Here is a 12,237-nt window from a genome sequence, read left to right on the forward strand (position 1 = left end):
CCACTGAGTCCAGTGTGGACATGCTGAGCCCTTTCTCCAGCTTTGATGGGCACAGAGCCAGCGGTGGTGGGTCCCTTCTTCTCATGAAATGCCCTTCCAGTCCCCAGACTCTCATCTTTATCTGCACCATTCTCAATTCTGTCGACTTCTCCTACTCCCAGAATCTGGTGTCTATCATTCATGCACCATGTCCAGGATTTGGCCACAGCTGGGGTCTGCTTCTATTATAGATTATGTTAATTTGTTAATGTGTTATTGAACTTTTTGAATTTTTTGGATTCTTTTTTTTTTTAACTTCAATTCATTACTGTCAGCCTCAGTGGAAAACTGTCACTCACAACAGACAGAAGGTATTCTAGAATGCATACACTGAAAACAAAACAATGTAATTAAACTAGACCAGAGATCCTCAAACATTTTAGACTTTGTGGGCCATAAGGTCTCTGTTACAACCACTCAGTTCTGCCATCGTAGCAGAAGAGCCATAAACAATATATAAATGAATGGTGGGGCTGTGTTCTAATAAAACTTTATTTACAAAACCAGGCAGTGGGCCAAACTTATCAACTCCTGCAAAACTGAGGTTGCTGAAACCGGACACCTGTACTTTTTTTGGTTAAATTAAGTCCTGAGAGTCTCATGTTTTAGAGGGGATAAATGCAGTGTTTTCTCAGGCTGGAGCCTAGGGTCAGTTTTCAGAACTATATTCCCGCTTGCCTTAGGCGTGTCTGACACTACTCACAGCTCTTCATTCTTCCTCTGTTGGGCTATAAACTTGGACTTTAGAGACTTCCCCCTCGTGTACTGCCTGGGCTTCTAGAATCCATCCACCTGCTACCCACAGGCTCAGCTCTCTCCCCTGGTCTTCCTGTCTTATTCCCCAGCAGGCTGGCCTAAACCCTCATCATTCCCATCCAGAGCTCAAGAGCGCCCCCCTTCTGCCACCTCCCCCTTGCTCATGACCTTCACTCTCGGCAGGCCGATGATGTAGCTCCCTGTTTAGCAGAGAATCGTATTTCCATGCCTTTGTGTGGTACTTTTGTGTACATCGGGTGGGCCCATGTCCACATTCAGGATCTGCTTGTCTCAGCAGCCCTGTGCCTGCCTCAATGTTGAGAGCAGTCAGGAGAGTCACCTACATTCACCTGATAAGTAAGGAACAGCTATAGCCACAACCTGGTCCTGTCGGCTGGGATACTTGAAATCCGTCTTTCCCGTCCCGGTGCCAGCTCTCTCCCCAGCACCTGCGAGATCCAAGTTCGTTGCTTTCTTACTCCCATTCAAATTTTATAATTTATTTTTAAGAATTTCATTGTGGCAAAATATACACAGCATACATTTAGCATTTTAACGATTTTTAAAAAGATTTTTATTTATGTATTTGAGAGAGAGAGAGAGCGAGCTGGGGACAGAGGGAGAGGGACAAGCAGACTCCATGCTGAGTGTGAGCCTGATTCAAGACTCAGTCTCAAGACCCTGAGATCATGACGTGGGCTGAAACCGAGTCGGACACTTAAGCGACTAAGCCACCCAGTCACCCTGCATTTTATTTTATTTTATTTTTCTTAAGAAAAATAAAATGACAGAGAGAGACGGCGAGAGAGGGAACACAAGCAAGGGGAGTGGGAGAGGCAGAAGCCGGCTTCCCACTGGGCAGGGAGCCCAATGCGGGGCTTAATCCCAGGACCCCAGAATCATGACCTGAGCAGAAGGTAGATGCTTAACTGACTGAGCCATCCAGGTGCCCCTATTTTAACTTTTTACAATCTGGTGGCATTCGGTACTTTCATACTATTGTGCACCTCCGGAACTTTCTCATGTCCCCAGATGCAACTCTGTCCCCGTGAAACACTAACTTTCTGTTCCCCTGTGGCCCTAGCCCCTGGTCACCACCATTGTACTTTCTGTCTCTATCAATTTGCTTCCTCTGAGTATGTGTTATGTGTGGGGTCAGGCCCTGTTTAACCCTCTTGGCTCTGGCTTATTTCACTCTGCATGGCATCCTTAAGTTTTGTCCATATTGTAGTGTGTGCCAGAAGCTCCTTCCTTTTGAAGACTGGACATTATGTATATATACATCACGTTTTGTTTATCCGTCCACCTGTCTTTGGATGCTTGGGTTGCCTTCACCTTTCGGCTGTTGTGAATAATGCTGCTGTGAACATGGGCGTACAAATACCCATACAATGAATCCTTGCTTTCAGTTCTTTCACGTATATACCTCAAAGTGAAGTTACTGGGTAACATGTGACTGTGTTGAACTATTTGAGGACCTGCCATTCTGCTATCGCCGGCGGCTGTACTGTCTTCCGTTCCCACCAATGGCACACAAAGACTCTGATCTCCACATCGTCTCCCTATGCTTGTTTCCGTTTTGTCTAGGTTTTGGTTTTTCGATAATAGTCATCCTAATGGCTACAAGGGGGTGTGTTCCTATTTGGCTTGCTAGTGGCTTTTATAATATTACCTGGCACATTCATGGAGGTCACTTGTCAAGTTCTCCATCGTCCTCACTCGGCTGGGCATCCCTTCCAGCCCGGGAGCCGCTCTGCCCTCTCTTTGTAACTCACGTTTGTAACTAACCCCCAGTGTTTATTGGCTAGACTCATGTCATAACACTGGGACTCGGAAAAGCTCAGTGTCTTACCAGAGTTTCTCCAGCTCTGCTATGATCCATTCCAAGTTCTCGTGTCTCTTTCCTCCCCCTCCTCCCTGTGTCTGAGGAAGCAATGCTCCCACAGCTCTCCCTTTCCAAAGCAAAATGCCTCCCTCCACAGTATCACCCAGGGAAAACGATCTCCTGCACTTCTCCCTGGTTTGTCCCCTGCATCCATTTGGTTTTGCTCTCCATTTCCACCAGCACTGAGCTCTGAGTGGATTGCTGGGCACTCAGAGATGTCAGAGCTGTGAGTCCCAAGACATCACCACCGGGATATCTGCTGGGTTTGGTGCTAGAATCATAACTTTCTGTCTCAATTCTTCTTGCCATGACTTGCCTGCCTTGGGAGCAGTCAGCTGCAAAGCCTGGGTGCTAGGGTTAAGCTGCACAGGGCTCAGCTGCCCAGGAGCCCTTCCTCTCCCAGCCACGGGCAAGCTCCGGGGTCTCTGCTTGGGTGGGTCCGTGCCCAGGTCCTACAACAACTTTGGACCTGCCCCTCCACTCATGGGCTCTGCTGAGAGCCAAGCTCAGCACTCTTGGGCTACTGAAGAAACTTTAGGCACAGAGTCAGCTCTAAGTGACCAAGAGAAAGATAGTGCTTGCCTTCGAGGAGCTTAAGGTGGAGAGCGGGGTGGAAGGGGGAGGGGTGTGGGGAAGCTGATGCCCATCAGTCCTGTCAATTAATGTATAAATAAGGCAGAGATCCGTGGTCCAAGGTCAAGGACCCCCTTCCTATGAGAGCGTGAGAAAGAAGACGTGGACCAAGGCTTCATTGAGGAACTGATGTTTGAGCTGAGAGCCAAAGGATGAATAAGTGAGGGTCACTGAGGAGGGATGAAGAGGAGGTGACAACATTCCAGGAGTCTAGTGGCAGTCTAGTGGCAGGTGGCACCTGGTGGGACTGGGACAGGAGGAGGAGAGGCGGTTAAAAACCACATTAACGTCTTCCTCCCAAGAGCGTCAGGAGCTGTTGGAGAGTCCTAAGCACAAGGCAAAACGATCCATATTTTTTAAAAGGTTTTATTTATTTATTTGAGAGAGCGAGCAAGCACAGAGGGAGAGTGAGAGGGAGAAGCAGTCTCCCCACGGAGCAGGAGCCCGATGTGGGCCTCAATCCCAGGACCCTGACATCATGATGTGGGCTGAAGGCAGTCGGTCAACCCATGAAGCCCTCCAGGCGTCCATATTTTTGGAAGAGCGTTCTTGCTGCTGTGGGGAGAGCCATATGGAGGGGACCAAGAATGGGCACCTGGCAAGCAGTAAGTGGGTTGCGGGAGACCAAGGAAGAGGTGGGGCTGGTGACAGTGGGGATGGAAACAAGTGGATCCACTTGAGACATAACCAGGGAGCGAAACCAATAGGACACGGTGGTGGATTCAATGGCAGGGGAGTGCGGGAATGCGAGGGGTCATGGCTGGATACCAGATTTCTCTTTCATCAAACTGGATGCCCGTGGTGCCTCCTGAGATGGGATACACTGGAAGGGGGCCTGGCGGGGCTCAGCAATCATGATAGATGGGCTGGGAGCTCTAGCTCTGGTCAGGGACAGGGATTTGCAGGCCCACAGCAAGTTGGTGACAGAGACGCAAGTGTTGTCTTCTTGAGATAGAGCACGATAAGAGAAGAAGCCCTGGGAGGGGTCCCGAGCATCTCCCCGTTGAATGGCTGGATGGAGTAGAGTCAGCCAGCCAAGGAGACCGGAAAAGAACACTACAGAGATAGGGGGAAACCACGGCCTCATTCTATCTTGAATCCAACGGGAGAAAAAATGTCTCAGAAGAGGTTAGATTGGTCCATTGTGTTGAATGCTGTTGAAAGATCAAGTCGGCTAACGTATCTTCCCAGGGCTCAACCAGCGGGGCTGATCCGCCAAAATGGCCTTGCCTTCCCCTCTCTTCTGCAGTGCACCTGCTGGTTGTCCTCTTGAGCCCATGGCTGCTGGCACTGCAGGCACGTGGACTCCGCCTGGGCTTTGACTCTACTAAGCTTGGCCAGAGGAAGCTGGCATGGGAAGCTTTTACCTGTAGGATGCATGAGAACGAGGACCCAAATGGTGCGAAGTCTACAGCGAGAACTGAAACCCAAAGACCCTGTGAAGCCTGGCTCATGGGGGTCTGGTGCTGGCCTGGAGGGAAGGTCCCTGGGGAGCTGTGGGCTAATGCCCTAACTTGGTGGATTTGCAAAAAAACAAAAACAAAAACAAACAAAACACTCCAGTATTTATTGTAGTTAACCTAAATTTAAATGTAAATACCCAGATGTGGCTACCATATTGGAGAGCGCCATCCATTTCTTCAGAGACTTGGATATTTCCCATTTGGCAGGTCCCAACGAGCCCTCTTGAGCTCCCTGGACCTCCAAAGAGGGTGCTGTAGCCTTAGGATCAAGAGACCCAGCTTCAAGGTTGATTCTGCCCCCTTTGGTCACGGGACCAGTCTAGCCCTGCACCTTACACACTGCACTGGAACCCAAGGGCTCTGAGAAGCTCCAGGGCTCTTCCCCAGGGATGATGTCTGTGGGCAGGCAGATGGTTCCTGGAGGTAGAAGATGGGGAAGCGGAAGGAGGGAAGACTAGGAAACTGATGGGATCAATGTCTTTGCTCAGACCTATCTGTAGGGACATCTACAGAGCGGGCTGCTGTCCACACGGCCAGGGGTGGGTCCTTCCAGGGCAGAAGGCCCAGGGCTCAGAACACTGGCCTCCTTGGCCTTGCACTGGGGTCTTTGGGACCTGCTCTCTCAAACCCACAAAGGATTGTGGAATACCTCTTCCTCGGCCCTAAGAGAACAGATTGGAGCAGGAGAGGCCTGAATGAGGACACTAGTGACTGAACCCAGGGTCACTGGTGCTGGAGAAAGAGAGGACTGGGAGGGTTTAGGAGACCGATTGGATGTAGGAGTGTGGCAGTGACACACACGTGGGTCTGGAGGACGCAGCGTGGGGACACACGGTGAATTCTTCTGACACCGGTCAGCCTGAGTCCAGGGGCCATCCAGGGTGGGACGTGCTGTCTGGGGCTCGGCACAGGTGTCAACAGCAGCGGCCGGCTTGGGTGGCATTCACCGAAGCCGGGGCTCGGGTGCAGGCGGCGGGGCAGCTGGGGGTGACCGGCACAGCGGGATGGAGGGCTGAACAGGCACGAGGAAGAGGATCCTGGACAGGCGTGGGTCGTGAAGGAGAAGCCAGAGCAGGAGAGGGATGAGTGGAAGGAGAGGCCACAGGCCAACAGCACGGCGCCCCCTCGACATCAGGTCCCGTTGGGAAGGAGTTGGGGTGGGACTCACACCACCGTGGGGACGAGAGCGGGGAGGCGAGGAGGAGGGGAGAGATGGCGTCTCCAACACCCACTGGGCTTCCCTCCTCAGGGGGGCTCCCTCTGCTGGAATGTTCTCCCCACACCTTCCCCGAGACCTCCTCCTCTTCCTTCAGGTCTCCCCACCCTCTCCCTGTTCCCCACCCTCTCCCTGCCCCCTGACTCCGTGGTCCGCATCGCTCTCTGACAGCCCGTTTGTTGCTCATGTCCTTGTTCGTGGCCCTCCGGGGGGGGGGGGTTCTGTCGTTCTGTCGGGTTCACTCCTTCTCCCTGCCCCCCGCCCCCCCCGCCCCCGGCATTCCCAAGGTGCAAGGTGCTCACAGCTCAGGGTGGAATGGATGAAGGCAACAATGTTGTCTTTCACCCACAGCATGTGAAAGGGCTTTTGTAAGCCCTCCCAGGCCCTTCCCAGGTGGCGTCTTCCATCTGGACCAGGCAGGCCTCCTCTGCAGCTACCTGTCTGGCCAAGAGGCGGCCACACCCGCCCCAGACTTTCCGCTCCCCAGCGCCCGCTTTCCGGGGAGCCTGCCTCCCTCCCTTCCAACCTTTTGCTGGGCTGAACCTGACTGCAGCCGTCCTAGCCTTGGCTGGGGCTTGCACACTCGGCGCCTCTCATTAGTCTGGTTACTCTGCATCGTCCCCCGAAAGTGAACACACCCTCGCCCCAGGACCGGCAGTTACAGCGGGCTTATTACACGGAGCTTCGCTTCCCTCTCCCAGTGAATGGGCACCAGGGGATGGCTTGGCGATCGTGCTCAGAATTATTCACTCGGGGTTCTTACCTGAGTTTTATGAGGCTCTTACCCAGATTCTAAGTGCAAATGTGCACGTTGTGAATTAGTCTGGGACGAGGCTTCCTAACAATTACACAGACGCTGCTGGGAGAGCCCAGCACTCGGTTGCGAAACGGCTGCCTTTCTTCGTGTACAATCAGATATCGACGTCTTGACTGGGAGTCTTCTTATGGCTTCCCAAGCCCAGACATAAATCGCTTCTAACCAAGGGTTTGGGAATTCCTGCATTGCATCTGTAGCCTAGAATTCTCTTTCTGTAAAGCATGGCAACAACATCTGCCTTCCACCGAACACCTGCGTGTGGTTGGACCCTCCTATTACTATTATTATTTAACCCTGATGAGGCCCTTGGAGGGTCCTTACCATCCTCACCCATAACTGGAAATCTGAGCTAGTAATGCAGAAGGCACGCCATGTAGGAATTAGCTTGTGGAGTCGGGTTTTGAACTCACGCCCCTCGATTGCCAAAGCTCCGAATTTCCCATGAGCATAACTGCTCCGTACCAAAGAAGTCGTCTCTTTGTCTCAAGCTGGACCTTTTCTTTCCTAGGCGGCTCAAGCTTAGTTAAACTCACGTTCTTTCCTTACACAACCTCATTTAGGAGAACAACCAAATCTTGCCGTCACAGCCTCGTGCCGTCTGTTATATTAATAACACGTAATATTCAGGGCTGACCATACAGGAACCTTACGTAGATTGTCCAATTAATGCTACTTTTGTAGGCTCAGTCCTTTCCTACCACCCTTTCCCTCACACCCCTGCCTCTGCTCTCATAATAGGTGGGCTAGCTTGATAGGTTAAAGGGTAAGGGGGGGTACCCTGGGTGAAGCCTGCTCTTTTCCCGGGCTGCCACCCAGATGCCCAGTCTGGGGAGGGTCCCTCCTGCCTCAGAGGCAGGAGGGCGAGAAGTCGGGACCACCATGGTCCTACTTTGCCCTCCCTTTCCTTTCTCCTTGAAGACTTAGAGAATGCTCGGAGGGGGAGAACCAGGAACATTGCACTGAGCTGTTTCTTTATGATAGCCTTTGTTCTGAGTCTATCCATCCCGGATCTCATCACATAGGATTTGGACTTCAGAGGAAGAAAAGCACGCTCGTCCCAGCCTTGTCACCTACAGAGACAGGAACTGCATTTGGCCACAGGTAGCAGATCCAGAATGATGGTGTCTGAAGTGGGGGTAAGGTGCGATGGTCATGTCCTGTGGGAGATGGGCTTAGGATTCCGACAGCTCCCTGGAGGTCATCGGTGTTGCAGGACTGTTCTCACTTCCTGCTCTGCTACCCTTGGTGGTGGCTTCCATTCTCAACCTCATTTCATGGCCCCAAGACGGCAGTTGCAGCTCCAACTGCAACTTCGAAGGAGGAAGGGTGAAGGGAAAAGAGCTTCCGGCAGATGAAGAGCTTTTCTTGCTAACGATCTCCCTGTATACGTCAGTGCTCAGCCTTTGTCATGAGGGAGGCAGGGGAGTGTCGTGTTTTTTAGCTGGGCATGTTGCTACCTCCAAGAGGTTTTATTACAAAGGAAGATGGGAAAAGAATATTGGCTAGGCAGATAGTTTTTTCTGATATTTTCTCCAGAACACCAAATTTCTGGTTTGGGAAACTTGCTGCGTGGTGTCGAATGGTGGTGTCAAAGGGGGAGCAAGATGAATTCCATTTGGGGGCAGGTTGAGTTTAAGCTGCTGGTGGTATTAGGATGAAGGTTTTTTGTGGTGGGCAGAATCCCAGAGATGTCTGCATCCGAATCCCTGAAACTTGCCAGGAGGTCACCTTCCATGGCAAAAAGGAATTTGAAATTGTGATGGAATTAAGGAGAGAGTTGTGGTCCCCACAAATTCATGGTGATGCCCTGACCCCAGTCCCCTCACGATATGACTGAATTTAGAGACAGGGTCTTTAAGAGGGAATTGAATTTATATGAGGTCGTGAGTGTGGGCTTGGCTCAGCTATGACCGATGTCTTTATAAGAAAAGAACATCCGGATGCAGACACACCCAGCCGGAAGACCTCATGAAGACACTGGTGGAAGGTGGCTTTCTGCACGCCAAGGAGAGAGCCCTCAGGAGAACCCAGCCCCACGGGCACCTTGATCTTGGCCCCCAGAACTGAGCGAAAATAAATGTCTGTTGTGTCAGCCCCCTAAGCCAGTGGTACTTTGTTATGGCGGTCCTAGCAAGTTCATCCAAGGATCTCTCCTACTGGGGAGACTATCTTGTGTTTTCCGGGTGGGCCCAATGTAACCCCAAGGATCTTTACCCGTGAAAGAAGGAAACAAGAGAGTCCAAGAAGGAGAAGAGGCAGTAGCAGTTGAGGTCAGGCTGATGTGATTGCCGGCTCTGAAGATGGAGGAAGGGGCAGCAAGCCAAGGGGTGTGGTAGCTTCTGGAAGCTGGCTAAAGCAGGAGCAAGTCTTCCCCGAGAGCCCTCAGAAGGCACACAGCCCCACTGACCTCTTGACGTTAGCCCTGTGAGATCTGTCATGGACTTGTGACTTCCAGAATGTTTAAGGTAATAAATTTGCTTGTCTTAAGCTACTAAGTATTTAATTTTTTTTTTAAACAGCAGCAATAGGGAGCGAACACATTGCCAGTATGGGGATGGATTTGGAGACTCAGAGCACACAGGATAATTGAAGCCATTGTCAAGAAGAAACAGCCCAGAGATGTGTTTGAATGAGGACAGGTGATGTCTAGGGCAGAACCCACGGAGAGATCATTGCTGCAGAACAGGGCAACTCACACCACTGTTCCTTGGATGGGAGGGTCCCAAGACAGAAGAGGAAGAAGGGATCCCCCCACCCCAACTCTGAGCATGTTCTTCAAAAGCTGCACGTTTGGGACACATTCAGAGACTATGAAGGAACTGTTTTGGAAGGAGCAGTGGACACCAAGACCGTGAAACAGAGTAGCGCATATCATCGCGGGTGATTGGCTTTTTATGTGCTCCCCCAACCCCACTAACCAGCCAGGTACTCCTCCTGCCCTGCCGTCCCCAGGGTCCAGTCTCCTCCTTCCCACCCCGGATGTGATCACCTGGTGCACCACCATCCCAGAGCCTGGAAAGTTTGACAGGGGCCGGGCTGACCTGGGGGCGCACCCTCTGTCCTCCCACTGCGCCTCTGCTTCCCTCCGGCCCTGTCATACTCCCCCACAATCAGTGACCGCTCAGCCCCTTCCTCCGAGGACAGGCCTGCTTGCTTGCATGTCCAAGCATGAATGCCTCGGCCCCACATCTGATGTCTGATGCACGGTCCGTGCTTGGGGGACTGAAATGCTGGGTTAAGGGCTACTCCCGAGGGCCAGATCCAGAAACTGTGTCTGAGAAGGGATCGGAGCAAGGGAGGGCCTGGGTGCCAGGCCAGAGTAGACTCCTTGGTCCCTCCCCTTCCGGGCCTCCCCTCCCCACCGGCAGCCCTGCAGGAAAATGCCCATTATTTATATCCACACCTCTTTAGTCCTGGAATATGAGCCCAACTTGGTCCACATGATTATCAGAGGGACCGTGGGCAGCTGCTTCTCCTCTTCTTGGCAATCACTCACTTGGGTGCCTTTGCCGGAGGGCCCTGCTGGGCAGTGGGAGATGGTCTTCCTTCGGAAGAGGGGGTGATGGTTGCTGAGCCTTCTTTCTCCTTGAGGAAGGAGACCTGACCTGGAGAGCCCCACCTTCCTGCGCCTGCAGCTCCAGGGGGAAGAAAGCAGAGTCCCTCAGATACAGCAGGTCCCCACCAGAGAATGGAGGGGTTGGACGGCCCAAGACCAGGGCCTGGCTCAGTGTGTGTAGCTCCCAGAGCTGTGGGCAGCAGTCTGCACAGACAGAAAGCTCAGATGGCAACCGGCCACGCCCCGTGGGTGCTGAGAGCACAGGCTGAGGGATCCGGGCCGGGGCAGGAGGTAGGACCTGGATGGGTGACCACTGGTCTAGCTGGGTCAAAGAGGGACCAGGCCCACAGCTCATCAGGGACTTGTTTCTAGTCTTAAAAGAGGCAAGGAGGGTCTTTTGAGAAAAGGGGACAAGCCCCAGCCCCTTTCCCTGCAGAAAGCCTTGGTGCTCAGCCACTTGGCTTCCTGGAATAGTGACGTTGGATCTTGACTTCGATCCTTTGATTCTAAGCACCCCTGTGGAAGGTGGTCTTAAACTTTGGGGGGATACAAAATTGTCCTGTGATGTGCTGTGAGGACATAACAGCCAAAGTGTCAGCTGGTTCCAGATCTTCCAGCGGCAAGCAGAGGAGCCTGTCGATGGGACAAAGACCGGAGGTACCAAGGCCACCCCGCTCTGGCCATTCGAGGGCCCCCACTCCTGCCTCTGACCCTACCGTGTGACTGCCCCTAGCATGCCGCCTGGCTCTCAGGAGGTGCTCAGCCTGCTGGGTCCTTTCCTGGCTGGTGGATCCTTTTGTCTCTCCTCTTGGTCCCTGGCTACCTTCCTGGTTCTGGGGCGTTCTGGGTCCCTGCTTGGTTTGTCCCCCCGCCAGTCTCCCGACCCCAGCTGCACTCCTGCTTTATTTCCCCACCCACAACCATGACCCTGGGGCCTCTGGAGAGCTGGATGGGGTGGGAGTAATGGCTGAGTCCATGGGAGCTGGACCATCTGGATTTCAATCCTGGCTTGATATTGTCCTATAGCTTGGTGTCTCTGTGCCTCACTTATGCCGTCTGTAAGGTGGGGATGATGGTAACAGTAGCACCTGAGAACAGATTTGGGGAAGGACTGAGTTAATGATTGAGTGCTGAGGTCAGTTCCTGGCATGCAGTGAACACCCGAGAAATGTCCATCCTTTTCAGCCCAGGCCCTTCCTCTGCTCTCCAGACACCACTCCTGAGTGTCCTTGCCAGCTGCTCTCCTGCTCTCCTGCTGCCCCTTCTCAGAGCCTCCCCCCACCCCAGCCCCCATGGCCTGCAGCTGGTAGGGCCCAGAAACTCCACCAGGTACGTGCTCAGGCCACCCCCTTGTGTGCATCTCATATCACACACATTCCAGGGTCTAGGATGTCATTTTCTAGGGACCCTGATCCCCGAGGGCTGGAGACAGAGGTAAAGTGATGGATGTAGGGGACGGAGGGCTATGGGGCGTCATGAGTCGGTCAAAGCTGCTGGAACCGAAGAAGCAATAAAACACTGCGTGTCTGTGCAGACCCAGAGCTGTCCTTTCTTTTTCCCTCTAAGGACAGAGCGAGCCAGGGCAGGCAGAAAGTCAAGGACATGGTGAGCCTGGTGGGGGCAGGGGGACAGTCGAAGAGGGTCAGGCTTTAAGGCCTGGAGAAGCAGAAGAGGCTGGACCAGGAGCCAAAGAAGAAAGGCTTACGAGGCAGAAGGAGGCCACGGGGGTCTTGGGAGCTGCACTGCCACCCACCATGCTTGGTCTCCTACGTTCATTGGGACATGGACAGGCTGACCTCCAGGTAGCCGCCTGCCTTAGCCCTGCCCGCTGAGTCATTCCGGAAGGTTCTTTTCCCTGTCTCTTTTTGGTCT

The 12,237-nt window shown here is 53.0% G+C and overlaps 1 protein-coding gene across 1 annotated transcript in view; it reads left to right on the plus strand.

Annotated features, from left to right (window-relative positions):
• ADPRM (ADP-ribose/CDP-alcohol diphosphatase, manganese dependent) overlaps positions 1–12,237 on the plus strand; it is a 138,499-nt gene that overhangs the window by 92,854 nt on the left and 33,408 nt on the right. The window lies entirely within an intron of this gene.

Source organism: Mustela putorius, unplaced genomic scaffold (genome assembly GCF_011764305.1).
Source record: "Mustela putorius furo isolate JIRA1106 unplaced genomic scaffold, ASM1176430v1.1 tig00000695_pilon_pilon_pilon, whole genome shotgun sequence".
Classification (NCBI taxonomy): Eukaryota; Metazoa; Chordata; class Mammalia; order Carnivora; family Mustelidae; genus Mustela; species Mustela putorius.